The sequence below is a fragment of the Osmia bicornis genome, unplaced genomic scaffold (genome assembly GCF_907164935.1).
Source record: "Osmia bicornis bicornis unplaced genomic scaffold, iOsmBic2.1, whole genome shotgun sequence".
Lineage (NCBI taxonomy): Eukaryota > Metazoa > Arthropoda > Insecta > Hymenoptera > Megachilidae > Osmia > Osmia bicornis.
In genome coordinates, this window is record NW_025791318.1 from 944116 (window position 1) to 954884 (window position 10769).

The window sequence follows — 10769 nt, forward strand, 5'->3', positions numbered from 1 at the left end:
ATATTTCATTCCGTTTTGTATTTTGTGTTATTCTGTGTTATTTGTTCATTTACTTATTTATTTATTTATTTGTTAGTTATTTATTTATTTATTTATTAAATGCGGTGGGGTGATGTGCATTGATGATTTGTGCAACTCGCGTAATATTGATTATTGTTTATTTTATTCTGTATCATTGACGTCTCTTTCTTTATTTATTATTTATTTAATCGCAACGATATAATTATATAATATATAATGTGCTTAATAAATCTGCGCAATCTACATCTTGTTCCGTTATTTCATTGTTCAATTCATTTATCGTTCACTGTTATTGCATTTGCCGGTGTTGTTCTTTTATTTTGTTTTGTGAATCTTACCGGTTAATTATCGGTTATCAATGGTTTATGTCAGTGTATAATGTGTGTTCATGGTTTACTTGGCTTGCATTGCTGTTTCGTTGATTAGTTCAAGTTCATTTTCATTATCATTTCATTTTCTTTTATTTTCATTTTCATTTTCTTTTATTTTCATTTCATTTTATATTTGGACGAAGCAGCAGTGTAATATGCTTAAATGAATGAATTGAACAATCCGGGTTTTGTTATTAACTATTAACTATTAACTGTTTTTCTTTTAGTTTCAGTTTCAGTTTCAGTTTCGGTTTCGGTTTTGTTTTAGTTTTATTTCAGTATCAGTATGATTGTTTTAAAGTGTTGCGTGATGAGTGATTGATTGTGATTGTTTTGTGCTCTTGGCGTAGTCTGTTTTGTGTAGTTTATTGTTAGGTGGTGGGTGTTCATTCACATTCACTTTCCTTTCCTTTCCTTTACTTACAATTTTATCACATTCATGTTTTCATGTTTTCATGTTTTCATGTTTGCATGTTTTCATGCTTTCATGCTTGTTCATTTCTTTTATTCACGCCTTCTTACCTTCTTTATTCCTCTTAATCTTTCAGCTCCTTAACCGTCTCATTCATTCATTCATTGTTCATTCTCTCATTAATTCTGCTCAGTTCTGGTCAATTAAAGTTAATGAATATGATTTATTTATCTTGCTTTAATTCGCTTTCTGTGATGACAAATGGTTCTGTCTATTCAAATGCTTTGATTGTGCGTGATTTTATTATAATCTTGTTATTTAAGTATCCTTATTTATTTACTTATTCGCTTATTATTTATACAGTCTATATACTGGTGTAGTGCTTATTGAACTACGTACTTTATAATTTATCTGGCTTAATTGTCGCTTTAATTACTTTATTTTGAAACGTCATTTAATAATTAGGTCTATTCGCATTTGCATTGACATGAGCATTTGTCATTCACCATTTATCATTTATAATTTATAATTTAACTTATAATGTACCTTGCTGAGGAAATAGGGTGTTGTAGTTAATAAATTCTATGGTTATATATTATTGAATTCATTTCTTGTATTTCGTATCCTATTTAGTATATTCCATTTTGTTTTACATTATATTATGTGATTACATTATTTATATTATGTTGGTTACTGCCTTCATTTTGTACTTTATGACTTATGACTGAATAACTATTGCCTTACTTAGCTCATTTAGTATCTTTAATTGACTACTTCATTGTTTAGTTGTTCATTCTTTTATTCTACTCTGTCAATGTTCATTTATTCTGAAATGAATTGAATTAAAGTAATTGTTATGACTTAGTTTATTTATTTAACTCATGATGGTACAAAGTTCTGTAGTTCTGTAGATTGTATTAATATATTTATGATTTATTTCCATATGGTTATTCTTTATTCTATATTCTATAATTTAATATACTTATATTTATATATATTAATTTATCTGTGCCACATTATCACTGTTATTGCTATTTACTTATTTCATTATCGCTTCTTGATTTGGTTTTGATTGGTTGATTGGTTTTTGATTTGCCTGTGCATTCTTGATATTCATTGGACATTTTGATGTTCTTGATATTCTTTAATTCAATTTATCCACGATGTCTCTCTCTGGTCATAATGTTGCTCTTCCATGACGATGGGCTGTTTCTGTAAATGCAATTAATTTAATATTCATGTCACTAGTATGGGTTATTTCTGTTGTTTATAGTATGTTGCAACTACCTTACCTTGTTTCCTTTCTTTCTCCTTTTCTTTTCCTTTTCAGTTGCAATTCAGCTCTCTTATTTGTTATTTCGGTTAACTAGTCCTTGCATGCTGGTTTTGATACTGCTTTGACACATTGGGGTTGTGATTCTGTAAATAATTGTCTTTGTCATGCGTTATCACATCACTGATTTTACTTTTAATGGTTTTCTACTTTACCTTATTTGTACTTGCTGGTATTCTGCTGTTTCTCTCTTCCTTCCTTGATCCATTCATCCATTCATCCACTCTGATCAGCTGAAGTTGGTGATTTGATTTGACTTGATTTATCTTTATCTTACTTTATCTTAATTTATCTTAATTTATCTTAATTTTGTTATTTTTCTGTGATGCTGAATGGTTTTGTCTATTCAAGTGCTTTGAAGGTGCATGGTTTCTGTTTAATTCACCATTTTAAATGTTAGTTTTTAATACTCTACTTGTTGAGTTATTTATTTATCTCTACGCTATACAGTAGCACAGCGTTAATTGAACTACGCAGTCTACATTTGATTTGATTTATTTGCTATTTACCCACTTTTTTGAAATGTCATGCAATAATCGGTTCTATTTGCATTTGCATTGACATGACCATTTATCATTCACCAAATACCGCTCACAATTTAACTTATAATTTACTTGTGTAAAGGAATAGAGTATTTCATTAATAATCTTCACAGTTATATTTTAGTGAGCCCACTTCTTGAATTTTGTATTCTATTTCATTATATTTCTTTTTTTTTATGTTATATGACGTCACATTGCATTGTATCACACTGCGTTACTTTATTATTTATGGTGGTCACGGCTTTCACTTTATCCTTAACGCTTTCCTATTTACTACATTATTTAATTTCTTGAATTAATAACTTCACTGATCAGTGGTTCATTCATTCATTCTTTCATTCTCTCATTTGTTCTTCTTCTGAATTAAATTGAATTGAAGCTATTGTTATGATTTAGTCTAATTGTATGTTCATGGTGGTACAAAGTTTTGTAGATTATATTAACATATTTATGATTTACTTTTATGCGGTTATTCTATATTTAATATACTTATATTTTTTATATTTTAATTCATTTGTGTCACGCTATCACTGTCTATCACTATTTTATTTATTTCATTGTCGCCTTCTTGATTTGTCGCCTGTTATATATCCTTGGATATTTTGATTCTTTTTGGTTATTCTTTAATTCAATTAATTCATGATGTCCCTGTCTGGTATTGGTATTGTGTAGTTCTTTCATAACAGGGTGAAAGTGTGCTTTTCTGTGGGAATTAATATGCATGTTATTAAGTTGTGCTATTCCTGTTTATTTTATGGTGCGTTATTACAATTATTATCTTACCTTGCCTGTTTCCTTTTCTGAGTTGACTATCAGGCTTCCTTAATTGGTAATCTTGTTCTTGTTCGTTTTCTTAATGAGTCTTCTTACACTGTTCTGGTTTCTTGCTGACATTCCTTGTTTGACACATTAGGGTTAGGGCTAAGGTTATATTTCTGTAAATTCTGTCACCCGACATCTTTGAAAGTGTCTATTCTATGGTTTATGTTATCTATGGTTATCTATGGTTATACTATCTATGGTTATATTATTTTGAAATTTTGAAATTTTGAAATTCACTCCACTGTATCTTTACTTTATCTTATTCTCTTATTCTGTTTTATATCACATATATTGTGCTGATTATTTTGCTTACACATTATACCTTATACCTTATACTATACTTTACAGATTGCACTTTACATTCCACATTTTCTCTTTTTCTTAATTTCTTAATTTGTAATTTATAATTTCATAATCTCTTCAATTGATGGCTCGTATTTAATATTGTTAATTGTTTATTTATTCATTTTACTTGATTGATCAAGGCCAGTAGATTGATTATTGTTTTTTCTTTTATGATGAATGGTTTTTCTGTGCAAGTGTCTATTTAATTTATCTACAATTGACGGATAATGGTTTGACTGTTAAATATCAGGCTTACTTGTTCGATTATACAATGATGTGGTGCTTAATTAGATACGTGCTTTATATTTGATTTGATTTTGATTTTGATTTTGTTGTTTTATTTATTCTTGATACCTCATATGGCGATCAGTTTCTACTTTCTATTTCTAGTTTCTATTTTAACTACGCAGTTAATGTTTGATTTGTTTATCGCTTTAGTTATTTATCTTAATACCTCATTCAATAATCGGTCCTTCTTACATTTGCACTGATATGATCATTTATCATTTATTATTTACAATTTGACTTATGGTCTGCTTTGACGGGGAAGTGGGTAATTGGGATGATAATCTTTACGGTTATGGTATACGTTCAGTTCAATTTCGGTATTTTGTATTCTATTATATTACATTACATTTCATATTCCTTACATTATATCTCTATTCTTTACATTATATCTCTTTTACCTTATATTAATTTTCTTCACACTACATTACACTGCATTACATTACATTGCATTGCACTGCTTTACATCACGTTACATTACATTATACTGTTTTGCGTCACATTACATTATTTTACATTGTGTTGTTGGATTACGGCCTTCAATTTATAATTTATGTCTTATTATTTACCTCACTCTTCTTTAATATCTTTAATTAACTACTTTACTGTTTTGTCGCTCATTCTTCCATTCTCTCATTTGTTCTTCATTCTGAATTAAATTGAATTGAAGTTATTGTTATTGTTATGATTTAGTTTTAATTATAGGTTCATGGTGGTACAAAGTTTGTAGATTATATTAACATATTTATGTTTACTTTTATGCGGTTATTCTATATTTAATACATTTAATACATATATATTTTATATTTTAATTTAATTGTGTCACGTTATCACTGACTACCACTATTTTATTCCATTTCCTGTCGCCTTCTTGATTTGTCGCCTGTTATATATCCTTGGATATTTTGATTCTTCTTCGATATTCTTTAATTCAATTAATTCATGATGTCTCTCCCTGGCATTGGTATTGCGTAGCCCTTTCACAAAAGGGTGACAGTGCCTTTCTGTAGGAATTAATGTGCATGTTATTCAGTTGTGCTTTTCATGTTTATTGTGCGTTGCCACAATCTTTATTTACCTTGCTTGTTTCCTGTCCTTGAGTTGACAATCAGGGTTCCTTAATTGGTAATTTGTTCTTCTTATCCCTAACGAGTCTTCTTACACTGTTCTTGCTTCCTGTTGACATCCTTGTTTTGACACATTAGGGGTTAGGGTTAAGGTTATATCTCTGTAAATTCTGTCACCTGACATCTTTGAAGGTGGCTGTTCTATGGTTTATATTATCTATGGTTATATTATTTCGAAATTAACTTCACTGTAACTTCACGGTATCTTATTCTTTATTTTGTTTATATTACGGTTTATAATACAGTATACTGTGCTGGTTATTCTGCTTACGCATTTCACTTTACAGTTTGCACCCTACATTTTCTCTATTTTCTTGATTTCTTTTGATTTAATTTATTTTATTTTATTTTATTTTATTTATTCCGTAAATTAGTATTAGTTAATACTATTTAGTTGTGTGCTTGTTGGTTGTATGAGATTTACTTGATTACATGCGTTGTTACATGCGTTGTTTGATTTTATTTATTCTGATTTATTTTGATTCTGATTTTCATCTTGATTTATTATTTGGTTAAGTGTCTTATGTTATTTGTTTGTTTATTCTAGTTTATTTATTTATTCGGCCTTTCTTTCCTTGGCGGGTGTTTTCCTTATTTTCGGTATTTTGCACAATTTGTTTTCTGCGTCGCGATAATGTGCTTGCGCAATGTGCCTGCACTCCGCGCAATCTGCGGGTTTATATGGGTTACTTCTTCCATAATTGTTATTAATCTGGCTTAATCTAGCTTTATGGTAGGTTCACTTTCTTTATAATTTATATTCAAATTATGTTTATATTTATATTCATATCAATATTTATATTTATATTTATTTTAGTTCATAAATGATTTACATAATAAATAATAATCGCAGCTTGACTCAGTTAATGGGCTAATGGATTTATTTTGACCTCGGCCCGTCTTGAAATTCAACTTGTTGCCTTTTGTCTGAGTATAATTACCTATATCTTTCGCGAATAAGCGTCGTATATCAGACTTATTTTTTGATGGTAAGCTTGATGATAAGCATGATTCCTAGGATTGGGCGGCTGCATGATGGAAAGGTCTATAGTCGGTAACTGTCTAGCGGATAACTGGCGCGTGGTAGGTAACCACTGTGCGACTGATAATTTGTGTGCCGACAATCGTTACGGAGTGAACGGCCGAGTATCATATGGTAGATGGTATATCTGCGGATGGTAACATCTTTGGTGCTGCGGTAGTTGCCGACTAGGGATAGCTTTGCGGCTTATCTTCGAGCAGTATTGCGAGCTTTACTTACGATGCGTTTTGCTAACATTACCTCTCATATGTACTTTACTTCCGGTTTCATTGTGGTGATTTATTGAAAGTTTGTGAAGCATTTTCGCTTTTCGCTTTTGAATATTTATATACTCTGTAATTAATTGTTAATTGATTAATTTGATGGTTTGACGGTTAATTTGATGATGGCTGATGGTTATTGTGGTATGAACTGGGGAATTTTATAAACGTTTGGTATCTATATTTTTTAGGTTTATGGTTACGTTCTTTACTTTTACTTTCCCCGGTTTCCTATCTTAGTTGACATGGTCATGGTCATCGGTCATCTGTGATGTGATGTGGTACGAAGTGATAAGGGATAAGTTTCAATTAAGCTAAATCAATTGAACTTTCTAATTTGAACGTGCGGACGTGATTGCCGTGACAGTGCGTGTTTCAGTATGCTACATTGAGACGCGTTGCAGTGTATTTGTTAAAGTGGTACTATTATTTGCTTATTTGCTTAGTTTTATGCATTACATTATATATATATTATATACAATTACTATATTATTATATTATATTATTATATCATGTTCATATTTGTATTTGTATTTTATCATATTTATATCCCTATATTTTATATTTTATTTCATTTTATGGTTAGGTTAATATTTATGCTTACTACATTCAATCTTCAATCTTCAATCTTCAATCTACAATACACGTTTAGGTTACAATCAATTTATGACCAATTTAGATATTGAATGTATTATATACTATATTATATTATTATCCCAGACCTTGGATTGCATCCGGTTATTTGAGTTGTATTAGTGTATTAAGCCATACTTAGTTAGCACTATGCGCTAGATTGTATTGTAGTGTATTATATTATTATTATTATATAATTAACTTCTTATCTTATATTATATTATTATAATTGAGTAAATAAGTGTACAGGGTGACTAACAGTGGCATATGGCATAATGTATTGAATTGCATTGAATTAAATGACGTGATTCTGATTATTAATATGTGCTTGTTTATTCACCGTACCTGCTGTGATTATATATTCTATATTCTATATGCTCTATATTCTTTATTTCTTGCTTTATTTTATATTCCTTTTGGGTCATTCTGACATGCTTCAGGAACTTCTTTCTCCAACTATATGTTCAGGATTCGTGTTTGTAATATCGCTCACTGCTCATTTGTAGCTTTTCGTACCCCTTCAGGACAATGTTCTGCATGTTATGGCTAACGTAATTCCAGTACAGCTGTGACGGATGATGGATTTGTGAGATTTGAATATTTATAGTACTTATGCAATCTTTTGTACATTATCCTATCTTAATTGCAATTCTAATTTTGATTTTGATTTGGAAAGTGTTAGTTTAGTATTAGTTGATATGGTGGGTGCTCAGAGAGGCATACGCTGCAGTAGTCTTTCTTTCTTGCATGATACAATGTCTTTATTGTTTTCTATACATATATATACACATATGCATCACGGTTCCTCAAATTCTCTGAAATTCCTGATTTTCTGGACCGTGGATCTCATTCGAACTTCTTATAACAATGTCTGGGTTGGTTTTGGTACTCATATGTTTTCCATATGTTTCTCTATTAATCGGGAATAAAAGGGGTCTTAATGGAATTGTATTATTTAAATTGACTATAATATGAGGAGTTTAATTAGCTATCTACATTAGTATACTTTATTAAATTTGTTAAATTAATTACATTTGGCATGTTTGCTACATATATAAATACATACGTTCACAATAAATTTTGATCTATTTTCTTCATATCAGAGATTAGTTTTCTTCTACTTCCATATTTGGGTTAGTAACATTACAGTAGTATGTGATGTTTATTATTTGATTAGTTTTGTTCAACACGCGCTGTATTACATTGATTTACATTGATTTACTTTATCTGTATCAGTATTAACTTAAATTTAATATCATACTTATCGGAGCGGTATGATAATTCAGTAACAATATACGCAATTTATAACTATTTACATTGATTTGATCTGCTCCATGTTTTAGGCTGATATACGTCTCATGTTGCTTCTCATATTATGACAGATGGGTATTTTCTTCTCCGATTTTCTTCTCCTATTAATTGCTACGTTTTGCCTCCACTTTATTGGCTGGCGTAAAGGTTTCCTGCAAACAGATTAATATTATTGTTCACGGTTTAATATTAACATCTCACTTTCTGATGGTAATAGTCTATCTCTTCCTATTATGTTCACCATCATTCATGTTATAGGATATATATTGCTACTTGCCTTTATTTATTGATGATTTGCTAAAGATAATTAATAATGTAATAATTTAATTATTGTTCATTGCCTGCATGTGATGATTTGATTGTTTCTTCACCATCTTTGCTTGTTAATCAAGTTTGAGGTCACGGTTGTGGGTAACGTTCCTGCAAGCAGACTTAAGTAGTTTCAATGGTTCCGAACAGTAATTTCAACTGTTAATGTTACATTATGCTCACCATCTATTTCTTCTTTCTTCTTTCTGCTTTTATTTTTAGCCGATCTTCCCCTTTTGAAGATGGTGCTTTTCCCATTAATTGACAGGATAGGAATATATTATGTATTGTATACGATTGGCGTTAGCACCATTAATGGGCCTGCTCAAGTTTTATGTAGCTCGTCTTCTAAGCACATTTGTTCATTGCAGGGTTGTTGGTCACACGTAGCACAGTCTGATCACAATCTTGATGGACTTTAATTTATACTATCTTGGTTGTCTTGGGTAGCTGGGCCTCGCAGGAGGGATTCCCAGCTTCGCTGACTCGAGCACTTCATATGAGCTCTCAGTTCAATTCTTATTATCTTATTATCTGTAATTCATCTTGATAATTTTAATAGATGATTATAAGGAATTCCTCACGCATGCATTCATTCATTACATACATACATTTACTCATTATGCTACTTGACGTACCCTTTCTTTCTTCATGGTGATCTTGTCTCTTCAATGTGGTGATGCGTGTGTCTACTCTGCATCAGAATCTGTTGTTTCTGGTTATGTTTTATTGCCCTTTACTGCTGACAATAATTATCAGCGTTTGTGTTTACCTCATCTCTTATGACTGGTATTTGCTATCTGTTGTCTATAATCTTTTCTTTACTTACATTCTTTACATTCTTGGTTTACATTCATTTTCATTTTAATTTCTAGTTCATCTTGAACTTATTTTAAACTACCTAATTGTATTGTGTGTTGGTACTAAATGTTAAATACTCTTTACTGTTTACTATTCATTTCATTTCCTGCTGATTGGTTACTTGGCCGTATGTTTGACGTTTCAGCTTTTTGGTGGTTTTGTTGGTTATATGCTTGGCTTGCCTTTTATGCCGAGTTCACATGTGCTCGCTTGCTTACTCTAGTACTATGCATCTTATGTTCCGTTCACATGTTCTCATGTTCTTAAATGTGTTCTCAAATGTTCTCATGTGTATATATGTATATATGTATATATGTTATATTTATATATTTATTTATTTATTTATTACTTGCTTACTCGTTTGTTTTACTGATTATTACTGTTTACTGTTACTGTTTCTTTCTTTCCTTATTTAACGGTTTCTTATCTGTTCCTTTTGACTTTTCATTAATTGCATTGTTGCACTGGATGCATATATATGTTGATTCCTTGTTGTATTTTGTGAATGTGTTATTTAGTTATGTTTAACAATCATCATGTTCAATTATGCTTGCATTCATCTGTCATCTTCATGGTCCGTCTATGGGTCCACCTATCCATGGGCTTCATGGGCTCATGGATTATTATTCATTATTCATCATTTATCATTTATTATTTATTATTATTTTGTTGCTTATCATGAGCGTGTGAGTGTTTAAGCGTTTGTGCACGTGAGTGTAAAGTGTGTATGGGACAAGTCATCGAGGATTGCAGCCTACGAAGATATGGCACGGCCAACTGGGAAGTGGATGTCCCCAGTTCCTGGCCGTGTTTGAAGAGCAAGCCCTGTTAAGCAGGTGAACACATGGGGCGATCACCCGTTGAGCAGGAGCTCCGGTTCCTGGTCGTGGCCGAAGAGAAAGCTCCTGACCTCGCTTTGCAGGCTGGTGAAGACATGGCGCGATCACCCGTTGAGCAGGAGCTCCGGTTCCTGGTCGTGGACGAAGAGAAAGCTATCCTGACCTCGCTACGGCAGGCTGGTGAAGACATGGCGCGATCACCCGTGAGCAGGAGCTCCGGTTCCTGTCGTGGCCGAAGAGAAAGCTATCCTGACTC

General features: G+C 31.4%; 3 long non-coding RNA genes across 3 annotated transcripts; all 3 read right to left on the bottom strand.

Annotated features, from left to right (window-relative positions):
- Window positions 1–1652: 1652 nt before the first annotated feature.
- Window positions 1653–2219, bottom strand: LOC123988978. Its single transcript, XR_006830364.1, has 2 exons — window positions 2097–2219; window positions 1653–2016 (listed from the first exon to the last, which is right to left on the bottom strand). It is a non-coding gene; the product is annotated as an uncharacterized LOC123988978 (long non-coding RNA).
- A 239-nt stretch (window positions 2220–2458) lies between these two features.
- On the bottom strand, window positions 2459–4505 carry LOC123988977. The gene is made up of 2 exons (XR_006830363.1): window positions 3463–4505; window positions 2459–3382 (listed from the first exon to the last, which is right to left on the bottom strand). It is a non-coding gene; the product is annotated as an uncharacterized LOC123988977 (long non-coding RNA).
- A 4336-nt stretch (window positions 4506–8841) lies between these two features.
- On the bottom strand, window positions 8842–9913 carry LOC123988981. Its single transcript, XR_006830368.1, has 3 exons — window positions 9452–9913; window positions 8997–9347; window positions 8842–8924 (listed from the first exon to the last, which is right to left on the bottom strand). It is a non-coding gene; the product is annotated as an uncharacterized LOC123988981 (long non-coding RNA).
- Window positions 9914–10769: the final 856 nt, after the last annotated feature.